The following is a 14,760-nucleotide window of genomic DNA, read 5'->3' on the forward strand; positions in this document are numbered from 1 at the left end:
CCCTCTTCAGGGTGCATTATCTTCAGAATCTAATGTTTAGTATTTTAGAAATGACAAATACTTCCTTGATCACCTGATCATCAGAAGGGATTTACATGTAGAATAAGACTCCTGGAAGCTCTTCGAAAGAAAAAGATTTTTTTCTTTGTTTTGTTTTTTCGAACCTAAATATAAATATGAACATGATCATATACTTTAGAGATTTTCTTGCATACTAGGAAATACTATCTAAATTATTAGAGGCAATGATAATCGGTATGAATTCCCATTTCAACTTTACAGCTTTAAATATTCCATTTAATGCACTCTCAATGGTTCTCTTATGGAAAACACAGCTGCTTCTTTGTTTTATAAAATATATGTTTAAAACAAACTATGACTGTTTATTTCTAACTATGTTGTCTCTTTTTCTTTTCCAAATAGATGACTTGCCTTTTAAATTCCCTTTCACTTATAAAAGAGATATAACCCAGGACTTAATTTAGAATCTAATGTAGTAGATTCACTTGTCTTAGCCTATTTTCTATTTTCTGCTAGTGTGAATAATCAAGTGACCAAAACAGACCGCATTTTAAAAATTGTATTTTATTTTCTGATTTGCCATTATGATGCCAAAAGATGTCTATACTTGCATTACGATTACTTAATGTTACACACATGCAATCACATACACATATGAAGAGAGCCTATTTTCTCTGCCAAATGGATTTTCTGTCACTTCCCTACTCTATCCTCTACTTACTACTGCTGATAAAATCGTGTGATGCATTCAAATGTCTAATAAAAAAAAGATGTGCCTTTAAAAGAATGCATTTTTAATTCTAAGTGTTTCATTATAAGCAAAAGATAGCTCTAAACTGCATCACATGAACTTCAATGGGAAATACAAAAATACTTTTGTTCTAAAATTGAATATACCAGTGCAAAAAAGAAAATAAAATGAACTGTGACACTGCATGTCAGTTTCACACATGAAACTCCCAAACTAATATTTGCTAAGAAAATCAATTTCATGTACCACAAGGCTATTCATTAAATCTTTTCCACTTTGCCATGGGATATATGCAAGGGAGCCACCAAAGCATGAGGTAAGGGCTGCAGAGCCCTAGTGCTAGGCAGTTCAGGTTTAGAGAGTGCAAATTTTCAGCACAAAAACTTGAACCAAATTTGCTTCTTTTCAACCTCCTTAATGAGCAATTCTAAAGCCCCATGGTGCAACTGATTTAGAAAACAAAAATCAATAGAAAGCACACCACCGGGCATGGAAATCCAAGGATCATCCAGTGGAGAATCATGGATACAATTTGGGAACTTGAGGCCCTGGCTCATTTCTCTTCACAGTTTACACCTATGGGATGTTACCTACCTCAGTCTTAGAAAGTGGCAGGAGCTGATAAAGCAACACGCCCAGTCATTACATGATCTCCAATGGAAAGAAACTTTATAAGAACTTCAATCCAAATTCCAATTTTTTTAATCCAACTGCTGTCAATTTTTCAAAGTATTAAAATGAGAAATAAAAGACCCCAGAGTGAATGCCATATAGAAGGAAATTTGAGAAGATGCTCAGAGGTAGGAAGCCACCATTAGAGCAAAATAAGAGGCAGCAGAGACTGCCCACCAAGTCCCTCCCAGGCACCCTCCACCTGGGGAACTCTAAGGCTTAAACTCTGCTCTCACCCCAGCAGAAGAGCAGACCCAAGGCCACCATCCCTTCACTCCACCCAACACCTCCAAGCCTTATGTTGCCAAAAGAGTTCTGCCTTGGAACCACAGTTTTTACTTTTATCAACCAAGACCTTGATTCAACAAACCAAATGGCATATGATTTTTGATGGCATGCTTGTTTGTATCGAAGTACATTAAGTAGGATAAATAAAGTTGAAACTCAAATTGTATCTGTGAGAATGCTATGGCAACACTGGGGAATTTTGCAATTTTTATCAATCTTCTATGTTGGGTATTTCCAGAACCTTTAGATTGTTTTGTAGGTGTCCCCACATCCATTCAATGTGCTGTCCTTTCTTTATCTTGTACATTCCCTCAACCAAAAGAGCTTATTAGTGGAGAGCTTATTAGTGGAGAATTCAGTGTCTTTGGAAAGACACTGAATTTCATCAAGGTACTAGAAATCCACACATTACATGGGGTCTATTGAACGCAGAATTACTCTGTAAGGTCTGAAAATTATGTCTGACCCTAACGTTGTCCCAGTTGCCTGCACTGACAAGGATTACTGACTCAAGGTCTTGGGAAAGTCAAAGCTCAGGTGACATTTGGACTCAATGGTATTTCCCTCTAGCCCGACTGTGGGTCCCATCCCCAGCCCCTACTCATTTAGGCAGTTTCTCTATGGCTGAGACAAAGGAGTGTTTAATCAGAAAATGTATTAACTAATTGGTAAAACCTCTTATAGAAATCCCCCTAATTACCCCGTGGTGTCAAGAAAAAGGGCCTGCCAGGAGGGTATCAGCATTACAACAGTGACAGCAAAAAGCAACATTTGGAAGTCCTCCTCCCCTGGGCCTTTTCTTTGATTTCTGCCTTTAATACTGATAAGAAGTGACAGTAGTTGGATAAAACAATCAAAACTTGAGTTGAAGAGCTTATAAACCTTCTGACACATCAATAAACCAAAAGACAATATGAAAGTAGCAAAACGGTTTTATTTTAACTCTGGCTAGCCACACACTGCAGACATGACAGACATTTGTGGAGCTCCAAGCTATCTCCTTGATATAATATTTTACTAACTCATTTCACATATTTTAAATAAGAAATAAATGCTAAATTCTACCAAGAGAAATAAAATCTTTTATAATCTTTTAGACAGTTGTTGTCATCCCTCAGGAGAGCTTTATGCCTGCTGCTAAATGTCTACAAATCAATATTTAATATTTTGAAACATGAAGTCTTAATTATCCATCTCCCCTTTAAGCGTGAAACCCTTACTGAGTGAAAATAAAACCATTTGTTGGCTGATAGATTGATTGCCACTTATTAGCACTTTTTTGATCTGCAGGTCAGATTACAGGGTTCCATTCCAAACACATACGATGCCTTATCGTTTATGCCTGGATGTATGAGTGAGTAGAAAAGAATTTGTTAACTCGGGACTGTGTGAAGATCTTTTTCACTTCAGTTCATTGGACTAACACTGACAAATTAAAAATGAAAAAAAGAAATGATCAAGTCATAACTATTATTTACACTCCAGACTCTTATGTACAATAACAACACACATTCTAATGCTCTATGTACAAACTGAAACATGAAAGAGAGCTGTGTATCAAGGAGAGAAAAGGAAATTATATGATTTTGGTGAATTCTGAAATATCACAAAACTCCCAAATACAAAATGGAAAAAAATCCTTGGGCTTCTGTAGACTTTTAAGTTGTCTATATTTGGTCAGAAGCCTTAACCACAGCAAGAGAGCTGAACACTGACCAGGGAGGTCTTCTGCCTCTGGAAGCAAAGAGATCACAACCAGATTGGTAATACCTTGGGTTTTCTCTGGATGTTCATCCAGAACACAGGAGGAGGTTCCTGAAATGGAACACGTGGTAAAGTGGGAAAAAGATATGCCCATGCTCTCGAACCTGTGAATCCGACCTTACTGGAAAAAGGATCTTTGCATTTAAATTGAGGATCTATAAGTGAGATCTTCCTGGATTATCCAGTCCTAAACCCAAGGACACGTGTCCTATAAGTGCCACACTGAGAAGAGACACACTGAGTAAAGAAGAAGAGACCATGTAAAATGGAGGCAGAGAATGGAGTTATGCAGCCACAAGCCAAGGAACGCCTGGAGCCACCAGTGGAAGAAGCAAACAAAGATGCTCCTCACAGGGCCTTTGGAGGGAACACGGACCAGCTGACATCTTGATTTCTTGTGGCCTCCAGAATCTTGACAGAACAAATTTCTACTGTTGAGTTTGTGACTATTTGTTACGGAAACCCTAGGAAACTAATATGCACGGCACGGACACGAGGTGGCTGAATGGGTTGCTGGTGAATTACATAGGTAGAATGACATATAGATTTTGTGGGTTTGTCCTAAATTCAGTCAGAATGAGAGGTTCAGGAATATTGAAAGGCCTTCCTCAAATCACATCTTTCTTGTTTAGCTTGCTGTGTCTACTGTTAACCCTTTCCATTTGTTTCTCTATTTAAATATACTACATGCCTAGGACTGTGGAAGGTAGGGGTGTATAGCTGTGATTTGCACATCAGCTTTGCCACTTACCTTAATCATCTCTTAATCACTCTGAGCCTGCATTCTATTATTGAAAATAAGGAGATAATAATACTTCCTGACAGGTGTGCTGTGAGAGTAGAGATTTATTTGTAAAGTATTTATTATGGTGCTTGGAATACTGTCAGTACCCAATAAAGAGTAGCAATTATTACCTCACCAGGTGTTGTGAGGATTAAATAACAACATAGAAACCTCCTGACACCAAGGAAGCATTTAATAAATGCTACTATAGCTGGTATCATTACATATTTTTGCTTCCTGGAGTTTCCATCATCACAAATTGGCAGTCACAGGCTGAAATCCTTTGGTGGCTGCCCTTGTACTGGGATTAAAATCTCAGACCTCTGACGTAGTCCACCAGCCCTCCATAGTCAGGTTTACATACTAGCCCAGTGCACTATGACACCCATGCCACATCCTTGTGTTCACCCTAATTCAGCCCCCACCCACCACCACTAGCTTCCATTTGGTTCCTCAGAGGAGTGTCCTTCCTCCTTTTTGCCTTGGCACTCCTGAAACACTCTCCCCCTGCTCCCTGCTAAATCCTACTCTTCCTTCAAGTCCCAGCTGAAATCTTTCTTAGAGAGGAATTCCCTACTGCCACCCATTCCCATCTCAATAGGTCCTATATTTGCTTTCATCACACTTACTCCTCTTCATAATTACTTATTCACTTGTGTGATTATATGTTAAAGCTTGTCTCCTCCACTAAAGCCATGTAGCAGGGATAATACTTTGAGGATATTAAACTAATGCATTTTCATGCTAGTTTCACTGTTACAAATTATTCCATGACTACCATAAGAACAGTCATGCCTGATAGACTCAAATCATGGATTTTTTTTTTTTATTAGTGTAGGGAGAGTTACCCTTTCTTCCATCATGGGTGTATTATGAAGCTTGGTACCTAGGAGGATTAAAATAGGAAAGTATTATTCACAGGAAATGGGAAGTTCAACTTTCCTGCTCCAGTAAATCATAGAAAGGAAAGAGAGAGGAAAGAGCCAAGAAGTCATAAGGATAGGTCTTCAACTTTCTGCTTTGGGAGTTGTGTTAGTCGGCTTGGGCTACCATAAGAAGATATCGTAGTCTGAGTGGCTTAAACAGAAATTCATTTTCTCACCATTCTGAAGGCTAGTAGTCCAAGATCAAAGTGTTGGCAGCTTTAGTTTCTTCTGAGGCCTCTCTCCTTGGCTCGCAGATGGCTACCTTCTCACTGTGTCTTCACATGGTCTTTCCTTTGTGTGCATAACCCTGGTGTCTCTCTGTGTGTCCAGCTTTCCTTGTCTTATAAAGATACCAGGCAATTTGGATTAAGGTCCACCCATATGACCTCATTTAACCTTAATTAAAGGCCCTATCTCTAAATACATTTACATTCCGAGGAACTGGAGGTTAGAGCTTCAACGTATGAATTAGGGTGAGGGAGATAATTCAGACTGAAACAGGGCTAAAGTCTTCAGGATGTGGGGAGTTTTAGAAACATGTGGGTAAGTCTGAGAAAGCCCATGTGGGTAAGTCTGAGAAAGCCCACTCATACCATGTGAAAGAGAAGAGGGTCAGTTGCATGTTTCTTCTCAGGCATCACATAGGAAGGCTGAGAACAACAGTGCAACAATGGTCTGGGAAGGCAGCTAGAGAGATGGAGACAGTTCTCCTGGTGCCACAGAGCCCATGTGGGACACGGAGGGGTCCTGTGTGCCCTGGTGAGCACACATGCATTTGTTGCTAGGGGAGGTGGACCAGGACAGGAAGACAACAGAATCAGTGACAAGTGGTTTAACTGTGGATTCCAGGGTTTAACTGTGGAATGTGAATATCATTCCAAATAATCAGATAGCTCTGGTTGTGCCTTATCAGCTCAGATCACCAGTATCTGAAAGACACCATGGGAATACCTACCTTCTTTTCCATGACCTCAGGGTCACTGAAACAAGGTTTCCACAGCTAGATGCCACTGTGGAAAAGAGCAGGAAGAAGAACAAAAAAATCTGAAAGACTAAAGATTCGCCTAAAAGATTGAGTCATGTGAAAGAGATAATCTAAACTAGCCCTAAGGGGGAATTGAAAATTCTGGATTTACTAAAGATTTAACCCACAGAGACTGTTAAATGATTGAGACTGAGAAAGATGAGATGGAATATTATTAATGGGCAATGTTATATTTTCTTCCAGTGGGATAAGAATGGGGAGGAAGATTAGACAAGTTGTACAAAAAGAAGCTACTTTTTCTCTACACCAAAGTAGTAGTGTGTATTAAATGTGGACATCATTCAAATTATTTAAAAAGAGGCAACAGGCCCCAAATGAAGTCACTTGTCCTAAGCCCCATGTCAGCAAACCAAGACTTAATACCTAACCTAACTGCAGTTTCACCCTCTGCCAGGAATGTAACCTTTAACCAGTCAATCTGGAATAATCTTGTCAGCACTAATGAAGTAATCTGCTCAATAAAACCCTTCCATCCCCCAAAGGAAGTTGACCTTGCCTTAAACAAGCTGCTCCTTCCTTGTCCCTCTCCACTTTCTGCCTATAAAGCCTTCTATTTTGTACAGCTCCTCAGAGCTCCTTTCTTTCTGCTAGATGCTGCCCTGTTCATGAATCATTGAATAAAGCCAATAGGATCTTTAAAATTTACTCAGTTAAATTTTGCTTTTTAACACAACTATAAACTCCAGGAGGATAGGGAGCTTGTCCATTGGGTGTATCTAGCACAGTGGTGGTACTGGTAAATGTTTTTTAAATGAATGTTGTCACCAAGTTTGCAGCAACTTCTATGCTAAATTATATTCCTCTCCACCTTTAAAAAGTTTGCCTCTACTATTGCACCATTTGTTCAACTCTCATCTTCCAAATAATTCCATTAGGCAAGTTTCCAACCTTACAAAATAGTGGTGGAGGTAGAGCTTACCTCCAAATCTAAATTCATTCATCCACTAAACCATATGCCATCTCCAATTTAGAAACCTATAATGGGTTCCACATTAATTCCAGCTCTGTCTAGCTTTCTTGGCCTATTTGCCTACTTTGTTTTATCTTCTCTAATTCCAAATCAAGAAAAATTAGCCCCCATTAAGCAGATCCTTTCACTGCCTCCCTGCCTCCAACCTCTATCTTGGCTCAAGCTCTTTGTCACAACCAATTGTTTTTTCCTCCCATCTATGCACCTGAACGTCCAAATCAAGTTGTCTCTGATGTCTCTATTCATATTAATTTTTCTTAAAAAATTCTCCTTTACAATATCTGTATTGCATATTGCATAACTGACAGTTTTTTATATGCCAGTACCTCACAATTTAACATTTAGTCTTATCTATATGTGATATACATATACTATTAATTCAAGACCTGTTGCTAATATAATTCTACAGATAGATGATATATAGGCAGATACATAGATGCATAGATAGATACATATATAGATAAACAAATAGATATAGACAGACATACACACATGTGTGTGCAGCTTGTCCTGGTAATCATATGTACTCTCCTTAGAAGCAGTCCATATCTTTAAAACTCATCAATTTTGTACTCCATAGTTCATAACAGATATTTAGTAGGCCCTCAGCAAATGCTCTTTGATTGATTCTAGGCCAAAGATGATTTTATTGTTTAGGAAACATACCAAGAAACACGAAAAATTGATTTGTATTTGCTTAATTTTTAAAAATCACTTTTCCATCTTTAGTACTTTATGAGTTGTTTTCATCTAGCAAGTAAGAGAATTTTCCAGAGCCAGCCCATCTGCTCCTCCTCTTGATTTTGAAGTGGTCGGCAGGCTAAATTGGTAACATCTTTCATCCGGTGGCAACGCCCCGTGTTGTCACAGGCATGCAATTCTGATTTCATTGCCTTATTGAGCCAAGGCAAAGAGAGGCAACAAGAGATAAATCCCTTCAAAAACTCAATAAGTTTAATAATAGCTAACAGACGCAGAACACTACCCACCATAGAAATGCTTAATTGCTCTTTGTCATTAAGTTGGCTCTAATAATAAAGGCTCTTTGTGAAGTTTCCTTCTCTTTGGTATTAGACTCTGAAGGATTGGACTGGAAGGGGCTTTGGATACACACCCTCCACCACTGCCTCCACCACCACACTTCAGCTACCACTGCACTGAGTATAATATGAACAGGAAGGAAGCCAGTCTCTTCAGAAAATTCTCGAGGGAAGATATTTTCACAGTCATTCTAGATAATACATCACAGTGTTTCAAAAATCTTCATCTGAGCCTCTGTCTTCCAAACCACTCCTGTTACACTTTGAATGCAATTCATCTTAGTCTTCCCTCTATGGAAACCAAAAACAAATTAATAATAGGTGTGAATCTAAAATTAATAGAAGAGGAGCCCATTGCTTCTCTCAGGCATGTTAAATTTATTCTTACATTTCATTTACAATAGTCAAGGTTAAAATCCAAGTGAATTTACGGGAAGGATTCACTTGTGCTGTGGTCATTACAGTCGATTTTTAAAAAGCTCTTTTTCCTACAAAAGAAATTCACTAACTGAACATAAGGACAGCAAATGATTTCTACCAAGTTGAAAAGTGGGGAAAAAATAGAGAAATTTAAAGTAGAACACACTGGTGTGAACATAAAATACAGAAGACACATTTATGTTTAGCCACGAATCCACTTGCACTAACTTTCTCTTGCTTCATTATTTTCCTCTAGAAAGTCAAAGGTCACACCTACAACAGCAGTATGCCTATGAATTATGAGAAGACTGAGGCAAATTGTGGGACAAAGCCCAGCCCTAGACAAAGCTACAAAGCTATAAAAATGTTGTTTCTGGTGTCCCTCTTTCCTCCCTCTACCACCTCAGTCTTTCTACTCAACATCCCCATTACTCCTTTTGAGAAATAAGTAAGATTGAGAGTTTAAAACTCACAAAAATGCCAGGCCTTTACCACTCAGTAAGTACTATTTTTTGGAAATTATTTATCTGAATCTTCAAGCCTACTTAATGAGATAGGTGGTATGGTTAGCCCAGTTTTCTAGTGAGGAAAACGTGGTTCGGAGAGATTAAGCAACTTGCCTAAGTCACCAAGCTGATTACTGTTTTAATCATGGCACTGCATGGACACTGTAGGAGAGGGCCAGAATATCCTAAGCTTGCATCCTTCTCCTGTATCTTTGGTGGATCCAGTCCTATGAGTGCTATAACCTTCATTCAGCAACTCCACATTCATAACTGGTTTGTGGAAACTGAGGTAGATAGAGATCAGCTCCAACACTGAAGGAATATAAAGTCCTTCCCTCCCTGCCTCATCGACATTGCTGCTTTAGCACCATGGCCCTAACAGCCCATCAACAGAGTCTGGTAAACCAACCACTTTGCCAGATTCGTCAAACCCCTGAAATTGTGGGCCTTCAGACAATGACTTGAATTCACAGAATTCATAGAGTGTTAGAACTAAGAAGCATCTCAGAGGGGATATAATTGAATTTGCTCATTTTACAGATAAGAACACTAAGGCATATATTGCTTAAATGAATTTTCCACCATCCCAGAGCCAAAATGTGGCAGAGTCAGGTCTTGGACTTATGTCTTTGGACATGACTCAGAAGATGGACTTCTACTCTATCACATGGGTAGTAGCTCTGGCTTTGCTTTTTCATCACTACTCACTACCACCTGAGACATCAAATGATCATGGCTTCCACCTGCAAAATTCCTTCCACTTCTTCCTGGGCTGAGTCTGATTAAGCCAAACATCATGACATCATGATATTTTTCTAGAGTTTTAATTCTTTGTAAACACATGTGGGTTTCTACTGCATATGTTCATTATATATATTTTTTAACATTTTAAAAGTCTTATTAGTATATAAGATCTTAGAGATGGACGATATAGTGTGTTTAATTACTTTTCCTGACTCCATAATATCATAATCTACCTCAGTTCTCTCATGAATCCAGCAGGCTATTCAAATACACCCTGAACGGCAAGATTCTTCTTTTTGAGTATGGGATCTGAGATTTCTTATGTAAAAACATACAGTTTTCCATGATTAGAGAAAGCATTCCTTTCCGTGGACACAGACAAGACAGCTAATTTTTCCAAGGGTGACTTACATCACGCATCACAGTCGTCATTGTCACCATTGATTAATAGTTCGGCCATAGGCTGGCATAAGGCTCTACATTAGGCCTGCAGACACCATTGCTGTCAGCTCTACAGTATCCCAAGCCCCATAATCAGTCTCATCACCTCTTAAATAAAATTTGATTCTGCTTTAATCAGGAGAGAAAGTTTGGGCTCCACAATTACCTTCAAGGCCATTTTCCCACCAAACGTGCACAACAGTTTTGGCCAAATACTGCTGCGCAAAGCAGCTTACAAATGAGCGTGAACTTGCTTAAATGCCAAGGGTTTGGTTGAATTTCAGATACGCGCCCTGGGCTGGGGAAAATAACAGTGATTTTGTACTCTGAGAGCAGTAAAGTCATGCCAGAGCTGATTCTTTTGCTATAGGGCAAATAAATCATTAACGATTATCAAGACACGATCATTATCAATAAAATCCTTCTTTCCACTAGGGTTGAGTTTTTATATAAACATCTCCAGAAAATCAAATTCTGAGCAATGTCATTCAGTATTTATAGGCAGCTTCCGATTACCTTCTCTCCAAATTGTGCCTCACCTGACATCAAAATGATCTTCCTACAAAAAAAAAAACAAAAAAAACAAGCATGTCACTCTCATGTTTCAAAACCTTCAGACTCTACTACCTTCAGAATATAATACGACCACTTTAGAAAAATCACACTAAGCCCTTCCGCATCAGAGACCAACTCTCCTTTCCATCTCCATCCCTCTATCTCTCTTTCATGCCCAACCTCTTTTTCCTCTGCCTCCTCTTGGTGTTGCACACTCCTTTCTAGCAATGAAGACCTGGTTCAAAAGTCATCTTCTCGCCTAAGTAGACATTTCGTCAAAGAAGATATACAGATGGGCAACAAACACATGAAAGGATGCTCAACATCACTAATCATTAGAGAAATGCAAATCAAAACCACAATGAGGTATCACCTCACACTGGTCAGAAAGGCCATCATCAAAAAATCTACAAGCAATAAATGCTGGAGAGGGTGTGAAGAAAAGGGAACCCTCTTGCACTGTTGGTGGGAATGTAAATTGTTACAGCCACTATGGAGAACAGTATGGAGGTTCCTTAAAAAACTAAAAATAGAACTACCATACGACCCAGCAATCCCACTACTGGGCATATACCCTGAGAAAACCATAATTCAAAAAAGAATCATATACCACAATGTTCATTGCAGCACTATTTACAATAGCCAGGACATGGAAACAATCTAAGTGTCCATCGACAGATGAATGGATAAAGAAGATGGGGCACATATATACAATGGAATATTACTCATCCATAAAAAGAAACGAAATTGAGTTATTTGTAGTGAGTTGGATGGAGCTAGAGTCTGTCATACAGACTGAAGTAAGTCAGAAAGAGAAAAACAAATACTGTATGCTAACACATATATATGGAATCTAAAAAAAAAATGGTTCTGAAGAACCTAGGGTCAGGATAGGAATAAAGATGCAGACGTAGAGAATGGACTTGAGGACATGGGGAGGGGGAAGGGTAAGCTGGGACGAAGTGAAAGAGTGACATGGACTTATATATACTACCAAATGTAAAATTGGTAGTATATATAAGCTAAAGTTCAGTGCTTTGTGACCACCTAGAGGGGTGGGATAGGGAGGGTGGGAGGGAGACGCAAGAGGGAGGAGATATGGGGATATATGTATATGTATAGCTGATTCACTTTGTTATACAACAGAAACTAACACAACACTGTAAAGCAATTATACTCCAATAAAGATGCTAAAAAAAAAGTCACTTTCTCTAAGTACTCTAGGAACTTAATCACTCTTCCTTCTGTAAATACCCAATATTTTTGTTGATACACAACTTGGCAGTGTCCTCTCACCAGGCTGAACTCCTCAAGGGCAGGCGTCAGTTCTTATTCATCTTTATATGCTCCTCCTGACCTAGCACCTGACCAGGCACATGATAGAACATCAATAAATATTAGTTAAAAAAATGGATGAATGAAGAAATAAATGCCTCGCTTTAAAGCTATAGGAGCTACAGCTTTCAGGCAAGAGGGAAATGTCTTCAACTATTACCGATTAGTTTATTTTGACTACAGCATTAGCTCAGAATTTCTCCCAAGCACTTGCATGGCATAATAAAGTAAGATTAAGTAGCTTGTTGTCTGTGTGACCAGCCCTTCTTCATGAGCAAGGTAAAGGTCATGCTTGTATAGGGTGGGCTGCTGTAATAAATAATCCCCAAACTTTAACCTTCAAAAATAAATGAATCCAAATTCTATTATCCAAAGCCTCAACCTATGCATATGCTTCTGATACACAAAATCAGATTAGCAGGAGGGATGTAACATTTAGCAACCAGGAAATATATTTCAAATATAGTCATAAACAAAGGGTAGACACTCTTTGTAGTAAGAGGAGAAATGAATAATGGTTGGCTAACATGAGCATGTTTAATGCCTGTTTTGTTTCAGTTCTCATTACAAAGGCCACTATTGTCAGAGACATAATATAATTCCTACCAGAGGACTTAAGAAATAGGATTTAAAACAGGCCAGGGACTTAGTCACCCAGATCAGATTTGCCAAAATGTCCAAAAAATTAATCAGTTCATCCTACATTACAAGAAGAACACAAGGGCTAACTCATGAATTATGGAGCAGTTGGTCTGACTCTCAAACCTGAAAGTTTCTGGGGCAATTCATTAAGAAAAAGATCAATTTGTAAAACCCTGGAGGTTATTAAGTTGTTTAAAAGCAGCTCACAAAATTTGTCATGTCAAACCAATTCCACTTTCTTCCTCAGCCAGGAGGAGGTGAGAGGGGGCATGAAAGAAATAAAGGAGATGGCTTACTCTGGTCTTAATAAGGTTTTTTTGATAAATCAACATATTGACCATCAACTAATATGTTGTTTGGTTAAATTTAGAGACAACCAAACCACAGAAAGTGACGCGGTAACAAAATAAGAGAATCAATCCTTCACCCAATATTTATTGAGTTTCTGAATGTGTAAGGCACCCTGCTAGGCAATGTGGGGCAACCAGAGAAAATCAAACAGCTGCTCTACACTCAAGAAGGTTACAGGAGGAAAGGAAGCTGCCATCAACATCTTTAACATTAGATATAAAGCACTGACAATACTTAGGCGTTACAGAATAAGGGTTGAAAACATGGACCCTAGAACCAGACTGTCTAGGGTTGAATCCTTGATCTGTTATATACTAGGAGCATGAAATCAAGAAAGCCATGCGATTGTTATGCCTTAATTTTCTCATCTGTAAAATAGTGGTGATTATACGGCTATGTACATCATAGGGTTATGGTTAGTATTGAATGAGTTAGCACATGCAAAGTACGTAGAATAGTGTGGGAAGTTCAAGGAGAGAGAATTACTCCCCAGAGTGGATAGGTTTGAAAGGGAAGGGGATGAGAGGGATGAGGGAAACAAGAGGAATCAGAAATATATAGCATTTAAGCAGAGTCAAGTAAGTAGGTCTTGGCCATATAGAGATTAAAATAGGAAAGGCTGTGGTTTACATGGGAAACACTGTATTAGTTCAGTAGTAACTAATACACTAACCATGTGGGGAATAGATTTCTGTCATACTGTGGATAGTCCAATTTTATCAAGCATAATGCGCATAAAAGCCAGAAACGAGAAAAAAGGTTGGGATTCATTTACTTTGACATCGTTATTACCGCAAATCACATAAAATTACAAAGGGAAAGAGGGTAGAGAAAAGAGAAGGGTCCATTGAGCAGCTCAAAAAATATGAGAATCAAGAAAAATATACACATACAAGGCAGGAAGATGGAAATTAGAATAGGAAGGATTATTTCTACTTCAATTTAATACTTATTCATCTTCCTTTGTTGTATGTCTGGTCTCCCTCAAAAAATTACAGATATCCATGCAAACTAGCTTAAGCCAGAAAAGGGAGCTGATTCTAAGACACAGTTGTATTGCATTGAATTCAAAGGCAAGAAGTCCTGCCAGGCTACATGAGAAGGCAGAGAGCTGGAGGGTTTACTCTCTCAGTGATACTCCCCCCCACCCCCTTCTCTGTCTCTTTCCCCAGGTGAAATGGCGGTCTCCAGAGCAGGTGAATATGTGCTTGTTAGATACCCGCAAGGACTCTAGAATGTCTTTCCCTCTGCTGCCTCCGACCCGCATGGGCCAGTGCCTCATACAAAGTTGGACATCCGGGAAGAGTCAGGGAGTTGTTGCTGGATGAGACCCCTGCTTCTTTAGACCTCCCTGCTGGACCTAGCAATGAACTTGACACAAATTGCTTACTCCGTAAGTGTTGAGAAACTTACAATTATATGGAAGCCTCAGTTTACCCTCATTCCTGACATGCTATTTTCAAATGAGATCCTTTTTTCTTCAGTGTGAGAAATGTGTATGTTTC

The sequence above is a fragment of the Lagenorhynchus albirostris genome, chromosome 2 (assembly GCF_949774975.1).
Source record: "Lagenorhynchus albirostris chromosome 2, mLagAlb1.1, whole genome shotgun sequence".
In the NCBI taxonomy this organism is placed as follows: Eukaryota; Metazoa; Chordata; class Mammalia; order Artiodactyla; family Delphinidae; genus Lagenorhynchus; species Lagenorhynchus albirostris.